Below are 16,938 nucleotides of genomic sequence, written 5' to 3' on the forward strand. Positions count from 1 at the left end.
TTTTTTATCTTCTCAGCAAATTGCAGCAGGCAAAGTGTGGAATCAGATGTATGCTTTAGTTTTTATTAACAATTTCTTATGAGTGAGAAAATCACATTTTACTGATATAAGGGCGAAGAGTTTAGCCTTCAAACCCACCTCTCTGTGCACGTCATTGTTCTTAACTCAGTGATTTCGGATATTTACGTTGTAAATTATGTTATAGTAAATAACGTTCTAAATATGTTTAATTCTATTTTATTATTGTGTTAATTACCCAACTCTGGGAAAACGTGTTTTAGAACAGGGTAGAATATTTGGCAGAGCTGTGATCAAAATCAGAAATGTATTGAGATCTTACTTAGGATTTCTTGAAAATTCATTCAAAAATAAGCGAGGTTAACAGAGTTATCAAATATATGAGTGAATACTAAAAGATCAGACAGATAAAAATTACGTATGATATCAAATCACTAAGTTTGGATATTAGACATCTATTATAATATACATAGCTGTCTGTGAATTTTTAGTTCGGTTTATCTATATTTCGAGGTTTTCATCAGACCTGTGTTTTATTAAAAACAGAAGGCTGTAACAAAGTAGCTACGCCCTAAAAGTGGAAGGTTAAAGGAACTTAATCTGTGATTACTTTGCTTGATTGATTGAATTCTGTTTTAGTTCAGTTTCTGATTATAGATTAAGACATACAACATTGGAACTTGTTTTAACACAAAGTCTGCGTTTTGTTTGCTGTGTTATTGACAGATATTGCATGACATTAAAGAAAATTATACATATTATTAATTGATAAAGAGAGAACTTAAGAAATGTACGGACAATTTCAGTGTTATAAAACTTATTCATAATTTTCTTCAATGAAAACTTAAAACTCATCTTCATCGTTAGTTTTAGCTTATGCCTCTATGAGTATCAGTTAGAATAAAGGTAGATAATATTTGTGTATAATCAAAACGGCTCATTTTTCCTTGACTGTATTTTCAATGAATTATTTTTACCATTATATGGCCCTTTATAGTCGAGTTGCAAGACTGGAAAAAGGTTCCTGTTCATTTGATACTTTGTCTTGATGTCCCCCACCTCCGTTGTAGTTTTATGGGTTCTTTTGATTTTTTATAACCTATAAAGTGGTAAGTGTGGAGGCGTTCGAAAAAAGTTTTAAATTGTTCAGTCACTTTAGTCAAGTTAGCTAGTGCCTATGGCTTTAACATAGATATTTTGGGAGTTTTAGTACTATTATTTTTCTTTTTTCTTTGCATAAACAAAAGTCTGAGTCATAAATATTTTTGAAGAAGGTGTAAACATAGTCTGGTCTACGATGAGTGATCCCGAATGAAATTAGTATTTGTTATAAAAGTATATAGATATTAAAAGTTCCAGGAAAAAAAAAACAATCTTTAGATAAGCGATAAAAACTGAAATTTTATGAAGGGTATAAGATTTATATGACATCCATTTCAACCAACCGAAAAAGATAAATAACCAGAATGTTGAAACTACATATGCTAAAGTATCGATTTAAAGATTACGCTATTTTTCTTTCTTTTTTTATGTGTTCATTCCTTAAAAGATTTTATTGTAACAAGAGGTAACCCTAAAATGATTTAGATTATACTGCTTTGGAATTCCGTCATTCATTTGTTGTTTTTAAAGTCATAAAACTTTTAGTGATCATTTGAGAATTTCATTTATGTTCAGAAGTGCTGCCTATAAAAACTCACTTTCAGGTTTCTTTACCCAAATATTTAATAAGAACAATAGAAATAAATACATTGAGAGTTACCGCAGACTTATAGGAGAATTAAAATTGTCGTATTTTCATTATTTTATTTTTTATTTTTTTATTTTTGCGACACAACTGTAGTTGAAGTAACTTCTATTAAGTGGTAAATGAGAACTATATTTTTCCGCCGTTTTCGACGTCCCTATATTCCCCCACCTTTCTCTAGTTTTAAGTATAGAACCAAAATCCATATTTATCTCATTTTATAAATTACTTTGACTTTAATAATTCATATACCTTCATTATTTGAATCCCAGATAGGACGCTAGGTAAATATATTGTAGTTGACGCATTATGATATTTTAACCATTATATTTGATTTCATTTCTCAGTTAAACAGCCTTTGGCAGAGGACGACAGCAATAACAAAGGAATAAAGAGTACTAAGAACCAGGAATGGTCTGGTGGCTACTGGTCCATAAATTCAATGTTTAATGGCTCATGCTCTATTGCCCCTAAACGCTCTCCTCATTTTGTGACAGAGGGTGAGCTGTAAAAGTGATGGTAAAAATCTCACTATTTCGTCAAACAAAAGTTGATTTTGAGTTCTGTTAACTAGCTGCTTTATCTCTAATCTATTAGCCCAAAATTATGAAGAGCTAAGCGCAAATAGCCCATATGTTGCATCTCACGAAGTTCTGGAACAAACACATATACACTTTTAGGAATTGTACTCATAAAACAGATTATCATTTTCGTTCAATATTTGATTCAAACTAAGATTAAACAACTCTTTTGTTTCAAAAGAAAAGTAACCCAGTCGGTCAGTGGTAAATTTATTAATTTACCACGCTAAAATCCGGAGTTTGATTCCCTGTGATTAACAGAACTTAGATAGTGTATTGCGTAGTTTTGCGCTGTAGCAAAAAATAGAGTAAAGGTTTGTTTGTTTTGAATTTCGCGCAAAACAACACGAGGACTATCTACGCTAGCCGTCCCTAATTTAGCAGTGTAAGAAGGCAGCTAGTCATTACCACCCACTGCCAGCTCTTGGGCTACTCTTTTACGAACAAATAGTGGGATTGAGCGTAACATTATAACGCCCCATGGATGAAAGGGCGAGCATGTTTGTTGCGACGGGGATTCGAACATGCGACCCTCAGATTACGAGTCAAATGCCTCAACCCACTTGGTTATTCCTAGCCGAGAAGTGTGTGTGTGTGTGTGTGTTTTTTTTTATAGAAAAGCCACATCAGATTATCTATTTAGTCCATACAGGGGAATCGTTTTAGCGTTGTAAATCCGTAGAGAAAAGGAGAAGCATAACAATATAAACTTAAATCATTCAAGATGAAAAACTATTAAGTCAAGTGTGTGATTGTGTCAATGTAAAGACAGGCACAGCCAGGTGGCTAAAGCACTCGACGCTTAATCTGAGGATCGCGGGTTCGAATCCCTGTCACACCGAACATGATCGCTCTTGGAGGCGTTATAATGTGACGGTCAATCCCACTATTCGTTGGTAAAAAAGTAACTCAAGAGTTGGGTGGTGATGAATAGTTGCCTTCCCTCTAGTCTTACAGTGCTAAATTAGGAACGGCTAACTCAGATAGCCCTCGAAATTCAAAAAAACAAAAACACTTTCAATGTAGCTCCATGCATCGAATTGCTTGTATAATAAATCGAAAAACGTAATTTACAAACACAAACAGCATTAATTTAGAAAACGAATTATTTATTCAACATTCATATAATATTGTTTGTTATGAAGGTTTGATTACTGTTTACAAAAGCATTTGAAAAACGTAACAAACCAACTATTTAATATATTTACATTATCTGCTTGGCTTATTTGGAATAAAGCTGTATCTCTGCCCACCACAAGTATCGAAACCCGGTTTCTAGAGCTGTGAGTTCGCAGACATACCGGTTTGTCACTACGGGCACTAGCTGTTTGGACATCATTTACTGCACATACAACGACGTTTTATTGGCTACATTCAAAATTTTATTAAGATACTTTCTGTTTATGCTATACCAATTACTGTAGCAAAAAATCGTAGTTAATAATTCATAATTTGAGAGTATATAAGCTCTAAGTTTCTAATTTTACAAAATAATGTTTTTAAATAAGTTGAATTTATCTTAGTGTGAAGAAAGTGACTCACTTTCTATAACCATCCCATATTCTATATTTTATTCGTCACCCCTCTAGTAAGTACGAAATTTAACGTCATTATTTGTTTTTATAGTTTGTTTTTGTTTGGTCACAAAGTCATCAAATGAAAAATCAGACCCCTTTTATCATATCCCCTTGTCACATTCTTCTTTACGTTTAGTTGTGTATTATATATAACGAACAGAAAATATCTGTTAAAAGACCTATTATACAGGGTGTTCGGAAAGTCACAGTGCAGTTTTGTAATCATATTTTATTCAGTCTATTTCAAACCAAGAACTGATAACGGTATTTAGAAACAAAATAAAAAGGATCCAGGCCTGTATTGTGCCAACGCGGGTCACTTTCAACATTGTTTATAATTGTCATTCATATTTACCTCCTGTATTCTATATTGAAACATGTCTGTTAATAAATATATAAGTGCACAGTGACTTTCCGAACACCCTGTATTACGTTGTGTTCTGATAATAGAATTGTCTGTTTTCTTTTCGTACAAGCTTCGTTCCCAAGGGAGAGATAATGATTAGCTTAGATAATTTGTATCGGCTCTTGTCGCACAGTTAGAAAGGCAAACAAATTGTGACAGGTAGAGAAAATTGTCTACATTTTGTGTGTTATAACTCAGTTTTGTTTGTTCGGCTATTTAATTAAATAAAAATAATTATTTACATTACTACGATTAGTATAACGAAGTCTCCCGCTAGTACAGCGGTATGTCTCCGGATTTACAACGCTAAAATCAGGAGTTCGATTCCCTTCGGTGGGCTGAGCAGATAGCCCTTTGTGGTTTTGCTATACGAAAAAACACACACACAGTATAATGAAGTAAGATAAAGTGTCATTAACTAAATATGTACTTAATTCCTTGTTTATTTTTTATTCATTATTATAAAAGTAACTAAAATGTAAACACGTGAATCTCTTTAGTTTACTTAAAGTTAGAGTAAAATAAACATTAATAATATAATAAAAATGTTTCACGAGACACTTACGTAAGAGCTTGTGGGTAACGTAATTCGATAGCGTAATGTGAGTTGCACGTTCTCCAATTGTTTTATAACTTAGAAAGGCAGGCACGAATAGTAGTTAAATGCGGTTCGAAGAGTAATCAAAGAGAAATAAAACAAATAATTATAAATAGATGTATACTGTTACGAACTTAAAGCTACTTAGGATAAACGAATGTAATCTTATGTTACAATTCGAAGACTTTCTAAAAAGAAAAAAGAGGTAATTTAAAGTTATTTCGATTTTCTTGTTTTTGGTGACTACGAGATCGGTCAGATTAACCAAAGTTGTTAAGGCACAGAAAATAACAGATAAAATATATAGTTTCACTCAAAACAAACGTTTGGAATGAGCATGTGAGCAGTGATATTAACGCAGCCTCAAAATATAGTTCACTGGTATCTCAAGAGTGGGACAGTAACATAAAATAAAACACAATACTTGTGTTTAACGGTTCTGAAACTTACTATCTCAAGATTGTATTTCTGCGGTCTCTGAAGCACTTTCGTTTCTTTTCATCTATTCTGGTTAAATTTAACAACATTATTATTTAGAATATTAATAAGAGTAATGGAAAAAAACTGAAACAACAAAGTCACATTCAATGATCTTTGAAAAATAATTAAAGAGTGTTCAGCAGTTTGAACAGTTTTGTTTTATTTTTTCTGTACTTTACTTTTTCTCTATAGTTCTAAAATAGAAACTTGGTTAAAACGTTGAAAACATCCGTGAATCTCAATCATTAAGCTAAAAGAAAGACTGTTTCCCAGAACGATTAATTTTTAATAAAAACTTTTATAACGAACTTTCTATAGAATAAATTGCAGATAAAAATTACAGTCTATTTCCAAATTATCTTATTTGAAAATAAACAACACGTAAAACGAAAATAGTTAAAGATTAAGAACCATAGGAAGCAGTAAGGTTTTTTTTTCTCTATTTAACTAATTGTAAATCTTTAGCAATAGTTTAATATCTAAAAGCTTGGAATCCTATACATAAAAACATTATTAAATGGTACTGGCAACCTAAACAGATAATAGACAACATTTTTATCTTTTATATTCATATATTAACAATTAATATTAAACACTTAAAATTTTAAAACTCGTAAATAAAAAATATTCTGGGATCTCAAAGTAACAAGTAACAAGTTTCTCAATATTCATTTATAAACTACGATTTCTTTTGTACGATCATCATACTGTGTTATAATAAGGGCAAAGACCAAATAATATAAATTTATCGGAAATAAATCATAAAATAACAATACTGTTATGTTGAAATACTTTAACGAATAGTTGAGGAAACATAGGTGAAAAGGGATTTGAATATGGGATCTTTATGTAACAAAATAGTGTTCTAACTACTGAGCCATCCTCTGTTTGTTTCATTAGGTGATGTATAGCGATAACTTATAAGATTTAATGTGAACTTCGTCTAGTTGACAACTACAATTTCTTTCATTGATTTTATCACGTTCATTCAACTTGAATGCGATATGAATCATTAAAGACAATAATTAAATGAGCTCGAAGTTCATGCAATTAAACATTTTCGTGATTATCAATAATATGGTTAATTGTCTTCCCATTACAAAAAATTCAGAAACTTAGGAATACTAAACGTTATCACTTGCTTTCAAAAAGTAAGTCTCTCTCTTTCCTACTTTGTTTTCCAATAAAATAACTGACCGTTTAAGTTTTCTTTAGCTTGGTAGAATCATTAAAGTAATTATTATAAAAATAATTTTGATATGGTGATTGTTTATATGCTATTAAGTACAAAGCCACACAATAAACTATTTATAAAGTACTCATCAAGGGTATCAAAACCCAGCTTTTAGCGTTATAAGTCTTCAGACGTACTGCTTAGCCAATAGGGGCCACTTCAATATTAGGTTTTGTTACTTGAAACCTAACAGTAATGCATAAGCACCACTACATAGTACGGTGTTGTGTGTAGCAAAACAAGTTTTGGTTTGGTTGTTATGTAAAAGCAGTCTATGAATAACATAACATAGAAAATTAAAACGTGTTTTCAATATTTTCCAAGATGCGTGGAAGCCATTTCGGGTTTCAAAATGGCTGTTAGTTTCCTGTGTAACTTCAGTTTAACAATGCTTATAAACGGCATTTAGGTGTTTATTCTTTCATTTTTGGTGTAAAGAAACTAAGGCACGACACGCTCGATGTACTGGAACACTTCGAAATAAATATATTTGTTATTATACTATATTTCACAGTTCATATAATATGTAACACTGAAAGAGTTTAGAAAATATTTTAACTTTGGGATGGAAGGATGGACAATATTGATATATTAATTTTTCATTTAAGTGCAACTTTGTAACCCTTGAAGCGTATTGAGAACTTTTGGAATTTTGAAGGTTTCGGTATAGAAATTCAAGTGAAATAACATTACCAGTTACATGAAACAACAGCGAAGACAATGTTAATCAATGTATAGAAAATGAAGAAAGGCACATTGTATCATGAAGGACATTCTTTCACTCATGAAAGCTCTGGCATGATAACATATATTCTAGTAAAGTTTCGGAAGAAGACTTGAGCGTGGTATACTTACTAGAAACGTTAGAGCAGAAGAAATTCAACATATGTTTAACTAAGTGTTGGTTCTTATGTCTTCAATATCTATATGTGACTCAAAGAATAAACCGAAGCCGAAGATGTTAACTTTCCAGACAACTAAACTAAGTTCATATTTGGCACCCACATTGCTTATTGATGAGTTCTTGTTGTTTGTTATTAAACACAAAGCTATATAAATGGATCTCTGTGCTCTGCTCACCACGGGTATTGAATCCTTGTTTCTAGTAGTATAAGTCAGTAGACATACCACTGTGCCACTTGGAGGCTTATATATATATATTGATTAGAAGAAAAATCACTGTTCATATTATTTCAAATATTATAAGCCAGAGACAAATGGTGAATATGAATTCACTGCGGTACCACGATAGCTTTTCACACAATATTGATTGTTTTACATTTTCATTGATAAGTTTGAGATAATGGATCGAGCTGAAGCGATTTCTGCTCCAGATGCGTCTAAATCAACAAAACCTAATTTCGTAAGTCATAAAGTAGCAATCATATAGGTCGCGGTTTTAGTCCGGAACACAAAGAAAAATGCCACTGTAAAGAATTGTGACATGGAGAGAAATAGAATCGTTTCCATTATTGAGGAAAATGTAGGAACTGTTAATGAAGGGTGAGTTTTGTTGGACTGCTATATTTAAACATGTATAAGAAGGTGAAAGGTCTTTTAAATTTTGTACACAACAATAGGCGGATTTCCAGAAAATCGACTTGAGAACACTTACACTCTCACATTGACACCAAACATCAACTGTTCATTTGATTTAAAGATAAACAAGGGAAACATCTAAATTAGGGGATAAAATGTTTTGGCGCCGGTAACGAAACCACACGAAATAAACCAAATTTGAAACATGATCACAAAGAAGCAGATACTCTCATAGCAAAGCAATGTTTAGATGCAAAAATAGCTATATCTCAACACACATTTATTTCAATTCATTTAACTTATACATAGTTACTTTAGTCGACATATTTAAAGAACGTGAAACTTCAAAGTTTATTATGCATGCTGGCAGAATAAAGTCTTAATACTGCAGAACGTTATCAAGTATTAGGTTTGACAAAGTTCAAAATTCTTCTATATTTGGTCAGGTGTTTGAGTAAAATAAGTTATCAGGGATTGGAAAAATGACATGGATTAAACTACTCTTGTTGCTATGTGGTAGGGATAAGGTAATGAAAGTCTATCGCACACTTGTAAAATCATCTTCGAGAGAAAGTTTAATGAACACTATCTCTGAAAGAGCATAGGTGGGAATTTTACTGTAAATAGAAACAGGGGAGAATTTACTCATACAAAATCAACTAATTTCTCATAAACTATGAGTGAATTATGTCTTCTCCATTTGAAGATCATGCAAGATACCAATGCAGAAATAACTAAATCATCTAGATTATGGTTGGAGGAAATATGATGGCAAATTAATGCCTATAAGATGCTTAAGGAAGCTATCTCCAGATGAGATATTAGTTCTTATAAACTATGAATACAAGAAAGGTTATTCCAAAACGAAAAATTATGTCAGCCTACGAAACAAACTGTAGTCCTAGATTGGGTTAGAGAACAGATATAGCTGTAACACTTCAGGCGACGGTGATGATATGGAAATCCAATTTAATAATTAAGTTCAAATGTTAATTGTGTATAATAATTCATAGACGGTATCTGTGGATATTAGCTAATGAAAAAATTGTTTTTTTTTTGGCGCTATATATGGATTAGAATACATTCTGATTGCCACCATATTGGAATCCAAGGCAGCGGAAGTAATGAAATTATCAAATTTGAAATTTTTTACACTAAAAAGTGTGGTATTGACTCTAGAATCATGTTTATAAATGTATTAAAACATGAGGTACGTAACATTATAAATTACAAATACTAGTCGTTTTGACATCCAAAATGACCGCCTTAAGGGCCAAAGAAAAAAGTAAAAAACAGTTTAATGGAATTTTCCTTGTTTTAAACTGTAACGGATTTAATACTATATGTTTATTTTAATATCTATGTTTCTTGTAGTTCTACGAGTATATATATTTAAAAATGCATGTGACGTATATTGTTTAATGTGTATTACGAAAGTCACGCCTTTTCTCTAAATTTGTAGAAGATTCTCGAGCTTAAGAATCAACAACTAATAATGTGCGTAAGATAAAATACCAGTATTGTTGTCTTAGCTAAAACTCTAGAAAATTTTCTCTCAAGATAACCAATGCATCATGCGAAAAAACAGTTTAATAATATTGTTAGTTTACTGCAGTCAGTATATTGTAAACTTCGAAAGCTAAAGTTGTGATAAACGCTTTTTAGTCAGAAAAGTACAAATATTTGACCAGGAATGTTTATACATTTCGAACATTATAAACCGTTTCATTTCGGAGAATTAGCTTCGGACGTTAGTATTTCTACGAGGACATTAGATATCTTCTCCAGTAAAAAAAAAAAAAGGGAACTGGCCCGGCATGGCCAAGCGTGTTAAGGCGTGCGATTCGTAATCTTGTTTTATTTAGTTTTACGTAACTTGGTTTATTGAAAAAATGTGATTTTTACTTCTATTTAATGCATTACAAGCTGTTTGTCGCTGAATTTTCAGAAACAACACGTGTAAGCCTTATAAAAGTTTTATTCTTATATTGTTAGTATTTTAATGAAATTCAAAAACAAACTTGTTTTTTTTATGAAGTGAGCATGTCTAATGTATTATTTCCAAACAACATGAATTGTGCGATGACTTAATTCAAAAAGAAACATCACTGATTTACCAAATACATTGATGTAACGACTTTTTTCGAAACTCTAACAACTTATTTTGGGATTCACCAAACAATATAGTGTGAAGAGCTTCTTTGGAAAACAAGCTATTGTTGTTTAAGCGCTAAACTACAGAATGGGTTTTCTGTCCACTGTGAGATTCAAACCTTGAATATAGCAAGGACTCAAAAAACTAGCAACATGATGTTTGCTAAAAAAATTGGCTAATGGCTCTTATAAATGTGTTAGATTATTTGTTTTAGAGCAAAGCCTTATTATGTTATGTGTTGTGGCTATCGCAGAGAATCGAACCCCTGATTTTAGCGTGTTTAATCCGTAAACTTACTGCTGTCTCATCTAGGAACAAAATAAGTCCCGAGGCCGTTTAGCACAGTTGGAGCATCTCAGGTAGATTTATCTAGTGGCACTCATCTTCTCTTCATATAGACTAGAGAAAAAAACAACAAATCAACACAGCCTACCGCTAACTTTTGAGCCATTTTATTACCAATGAATAGTGGGATTGGTTGTAACATTATAACGCTCCCACGGTTAAAAGGGCAGAATTTTTCGCGACAGGGTTTTAAATTCGCATCCTGGGAATCATACGCTCTAAGCACCAGGCCGTAATCTAACCGAATTATTTAGAAAAAAAAGACATAAAACATAATGAAACAAACAAATATATTTTCACATGTCTAACATTCGATAATTTTACACCAAAAATGATTATTTAAATAGAGCAAGGTGCCATTATTATTCAGTTTATGTTAAAGCTAACTTATTATTTGACTACCCATAATAATTATTTTGAACGTAAAGTATGTAGACCTTAAAATGTAAAACTGAAAACTTAAATTATAGAATTTACCGGATTAAGTTGGCATATTCTTGTTACACCTATCAGTAAAGAATTTATATACATACACACATATCACCACAAGAACAGCATCTTACCGACAGTTGACATCTTTGTGCTTAATAACAAACCCCAAGAGTTGGCGGTGGGTGGTGATGACTAGCTGCCTTCCCTCTAGTCTTACACTGCTAAATTAGGGACGGCTAGCACAGATAGCCCTCGAGTAGCTTTGTGCGAAATTCCCAAACAATTAATAACAAACAACAACTCATCTATGATTTATAATAAGTTGTCGTTATAAATCGCCTCAATTTTAACCTTGAGCTAAAAACAATTGAAACAAACAGGTCTGTCCAAAAATAAAGATAAAAACTAAGTCGCTCTAGTGATGATTCTAGTAATCAAAACTTCTAACGACATAACTTTATGGTCTTACTTACTTTCTTTCTTATTCTAAGCTAGTTAAAGACTTTAACTACCAGTGTGATATCCAATGCATTCTGACTCGATTATTTTATAATTTATAAGTTTTATTACATATTATAATTTATTTCGAATGAGTCTCTAATTTATTGTGTTACTTGTGTTACGTATTACGATTTCAAATAACAGGAAATTTTAATCTGAACTTAGAAGTTTACTAAATGTCGATACACCAGATTTATGATATTTGCCAACAAGGTTGATACACATAATTTTCTTTCTCACACAAAAATATTTTAATATACACACAACAATACAATTTATAATAACGGTTATTACAAATAATGATTTAAATACAACAGTTTTACAAACTTATGAACAATACTGAGTCTTACATCTGATGTGAAACTGGATCTTTTATCGATGGTTCACAGAAAGCGAAGTAATTCTACGTTGGTACACAGATACACTTTTTTAAAGGGAAAGCTAGTTAGCTCTATTCTTGGCTGGCCTCATGCGGCTTATAAGTTCCCTTTTTGTTTGTTTGTTTGTTTTTAAATTTCGCACAAAGCTACTCGAGGGCTATCTGTGATAGCCGTCCCTAATTTAGTAGTGTAAGACTAGAGGGAAGACAGCTAGTCATCACCACCCACCGCCCACTCTTGGGCTACTCTTTTACAAACGAATAATGGGATTGACCGTCACATAATAACGCTACCACGGCTGAAAGGGCAAGCATGTTTGGCATGACGGGGATGCAAACCCGCGACACTCAGATTACGAGTCGAACGCCTTAACACGCTTGGCCATGCTGGGCCGCATCAGGAAATGAGCCCTAGTAGATAATTAATTGTTTGTTTTGGAATTTCGCACAAAGCTACTCGAGGGCTATCTGTGCTAGCCGTCCCTAATTTAGCAGTGTAAGACTAGAGGGAAGGCAGCTAGTCATCACCACCCACCGCCAACGCTTGGGCTACTCTTTTACCAACGAATAGTGGGATTGACCGTCACATTATAACGCCCCCACGGCTGGGAGGGCGAGCATGTTTGGCGCGACTCGGGTGCGAACCCACGACCCTCAGATTACGAAGCGCACGCCTTAACGCGCTAGGCCATGCCAGGCCTAGTAGATAATTAAATTTAACATTATGATCAGTCATCTTGGCAGTAGATTATTTAAAATAAAATTGATAACAAAAATAAAACTTTATTTGAATACATATTGAGGATTGCTCCTCTCACACATATACACAGGCACAGCGGTAAGTCTATGGATGAATAACACTAGAACCCTGGTTTCGATACCTCTTAGCTACAAACAAGCAAAAATTGTCTCAAGGACTCATCTCTAGCCCTACTGATACATATATAATTTGACTCTATTTTGTTTCTTTTTGCTTATCGGTGGCACAGCTATAAGTCCTCGGACTTGCAATGATAAAATTAACAGTTCAATTCCACTCGCTAGACACAGCAAGTAGCCCAATGTGGCTTTGCTATAAGAAACACACACACCCTGTTCTGTGTGCTTTTGTACATTGTTTTAATTTGATTTGATGATTTGTGATTCCGCTTAACGAACAAATCTTTAAACAGCTGGAAAGTTTATGGATTGATTAAACATTATATTTTAGTGTGTTAAATCAGTTTCTTTTGTATGTTGTATTTTTTATACTTTTTAAACAATTATTGTCACATATAGGCCTAAAATTTATAACAACACTCACATAATCTTCGAACAACTTTTCACACTTTTATTTTATTTTTCCACTCCTGATTCAAAATCGGAAGTGCATAGATATATATTTGTATCCCACAATTCGCTGCTCAAAACGCCTTTTTGTTGAATACCAGAATTCGTCAGTTTTGCTAGATGATAAGAGAATAGATCTCTTGAAACAATATATATATGCGTATAATACTTTAACAGTTATCTTTAAGTCTCATGGAAACTCTAAACTTGCTTGACAGTAATGTCGCATGTGTCACATATTTATAATTCAATACGTACGCTGCCAAAAATAACCGTATTTGTAATTGTTGTTACTCGCAAATTGCTTGAAGACGGCTCGCTTTTTTTGAACTCCAACGTCACAGTTTTAGATAACTATAACGACACACGTGCTGTGAAAATTATCATGATATTAAATCTGAGTTATTTAATTTTTTGCACTAGAATTATAAACCATGTGAATTATTTGATTTCAACTCTCATCTTATCAGACTAATTGTAATATAGTTAATAAAAAAATCTTTGCATTAAAACAATATTTAAAATGTTAAAAATATTACAACGCTTCGAGCAAACAATTTTGGGCAGCTGTTTACTGTTTTAAAACGTACAATTTTTACGAATAGATTGAATAATTAAATAGCCTGCAATAACGGTCTCAATATCACACATACTGGCTCATAATTATGATACATATATAATTCCATTTTATTCTTTTCGTCTGTTGGTGGGACAGCGTTTAGTTTACGGACATACAACGCCAAAATCCAGGGCTCGATTCTCCGTATCAGGTAGCCCAATGTAGCTTTTCTCTGAAACAAAATAAGTATCATAATTATAAATGATATAATGTAAACAATTGATGTAGATAGTGTTTTAGCTAAGGTTTTACGTGTTGCATTTCCAGCAGGCCTAATCTACAATGGCATGAAATTTACAATCAGAAAATCTCTTATAAGTAAAGGGTTTGTTGGAAACGTTGTAAAAATTGTTATATTACATGGAGTATTTAACACAACGTTTTAAACTCCAAATTGTTATTATTATCTCCTGATTTCACCAAGTATTCTTTAATATGTTTTTCTTTGACTATTTGAAATATTTGCCTAAGCGATAATAAATAAATATGAAACACCTTGTTTCGAATGTTTTTGTTTTTTTTTGTCAAGTGAAAGGAGAATACGAAAATTAAATGTAAATTAAACGAGGCCTAAGATACTACATTTTAAACTACTAACCGTAGATTCTATAGATTAATTATGTGGTAAGACATTTAAAGTTATTATTGAAAATAAATCAATTTCAGTATTTCTCTAGACACTTTTACTTAGTCGTATTTTATAACTACTTAAAATGTAAATATCAAATTTTTCATGTATAGTTTGTGCAACTGTTCCTTTAGTAGAGCAACGTAGAAAAGTTGAAAATTGTATGTAACACAAATTTTCTTCCTTAATTGTATGTGTTATTTCATAATTGTTTATGCTATGAAAGTACAGAAAATGTCCATTACTCCCTTCAAAGTTTGCTTTTGTGACCTGGATAATAACATTTAGAAATTAACCTATTTTCTATGTAAAAACGGGCAAATTTGCACATTTTCATTTACGTAGCGTCTGAATTAAACAACATATGAATCAAGATTCACATTATCTATACTAAAGTTATACAAAAATGAGCAAAAATGTTTAGAAGTAAGTAGGTTTTTGAGATTTGCGACTGTAATGTAAATCACTTTCAAGTATCAGCCCCCAAATATAGTTTCCTAGGTCACAAAAGCAAAATTTGAAGAGACAAATAGGTCTTTTCCATTTACTTTAGGCATAATCAATTGGGAAATAACACTTGCTGCCCAGGAACAAGAAAAAGTAAAAATTTTGTTACATAGTGTTATATAAATGTATACGTAAACACATATTTGTACAAATATAAACTTATGTAAACAATTAGAAACGTATATTTTTATTTATAGGATGAAACCTTCGACTTATTTACTCATTGTTTTGTTTTAGTGATATCAACTAGGTGGACAAATAGACTAAAATCTAGTAATTAAAGAACTGAAAGATAAAGTCTTTTTTTTCTTATTTATATGATGAAATTAACGGAGAAGTTGTTTTATGTATAGAAAATCAAATGACCAAGCTAACAGTGGCGGTCATTTTCCTTCCTATGTGGCCATGTTGTTATAGCATGTGCGCAGTCTGAGGATCGTGGGTTCAAATACCCCTCACACCAAACATGCTCGCTCTTTGATCCATGGGGACGTTATAACGTGAAGGTCAATCCCACTATTTGTTGATAAAAGCGTAGCCCAAGAGCTGGTGGTGGGCGGTAATAACTAGTTACCTTCCCTGTAGTCTTACACTGCTAAATTATGGATGACCACTGCAGATGGCCCTCGTGTAGCTTTGCGCTAAATTCAAGACAAATCTTAATAACCACATACTTTTATTCTCAAAAATTATGCAGATGATTAAAATGTATAGGAAGATTTATAAAACCTGCTTAAGTAACAAAATACAGATATTAACTACATATTTCTAAGACAAATGATAATGAACTATAGTTATTCGCCTATAAACGTGATACTTGGCCACTGTGACACATAAGCTTGCAAATCGTTTTCTAGGAACTTCGGGAAAACAAATATGACGTACCAGCCCTGCAGTTCTACATCAACGGTAATTTCATTTGCTACCAAGTAAAAAGTCACAATTACTGTTAATATGAGACGTCATTTTACACGTATGAAAACTTTATCTTGTCAGAGAAAAAAAATGTATTCAATTATTCCCTCTTTGTTTCAATACTGCAACATACAACGTTAATTTAATATTTTATTCCATTTCAGCTTTATTAAAGTGTTACATAAAAAGTATGCTACGCAGTACGTATTAAGTACAAAAGCTTGTTATCTATTAAACTTTCTTAACCACTGTCTTCAAAATCTTCCAAATGTCGCTCACAAGAACATATATATGGCATGTTTGTGATTAAACTAAAGCTTTTAGTTCTAATAAAACTTTTAGTTTTTGTTGTAGTTTTTGACGATAACACTCACACTGAAGATCAACAAACGAGAATTTTTTTATAAATAATGTTTTGTACCATATTCTTAATATTATTAAAACTGTAATGATTTTCAAAAGTATTCACTCCCATGCAAAGTTTCTACACTTTGCTATCGTCTGAGTTCACCATAATACACTTTCGAATAGGACTTTAAAATCTATATAATCTACTCCAAGCTGAGAAAGCTAAAGAAAACGCTGATATTATATATGTACGTTAGATTTTCAAATATAATTAGAATATTCTCAATTGCATCAGCTGTCAATCTCTTTGCAATGGGGTTGCTATGCCAATTCAGATTACTTTGAAAGGTCACAAAATTAGTGCAATAGTCTTTATCTGTGTGTAATCAAGCTGGTTAAAATGCATCTGTTCAAGCCACAACTTACATGGTGACAGGATAAATCAACCACGAAGACCAAAAAGCTTTCCAAAGAAGCCAGGAATAAAGTGAAGATAGCAGGAGAAGGTTACAAAGCCCCCAGTTATCCCTTAGAGTACGGTGAAGTAAATCGTTAAGGAGTGGAATGTACTTCATTCCACCCAGTCACTAACCAGATCAG

This window comes from Tachypleus tridentatus, chromosome 6 (assembly GCF_004210375.1).
Source record: "Tachypleus tridentatus isolate NWPU-2018 chromosome 6, ASM421037v1, whole genome shotgun sequence".
Classification (NCBI taxonomy): Eukaryota; Metazoa; Arthropoda; class Merostomata; order Xiphosura; family Limulidae; genus Tachypleus; species Tachypleus tridentatus.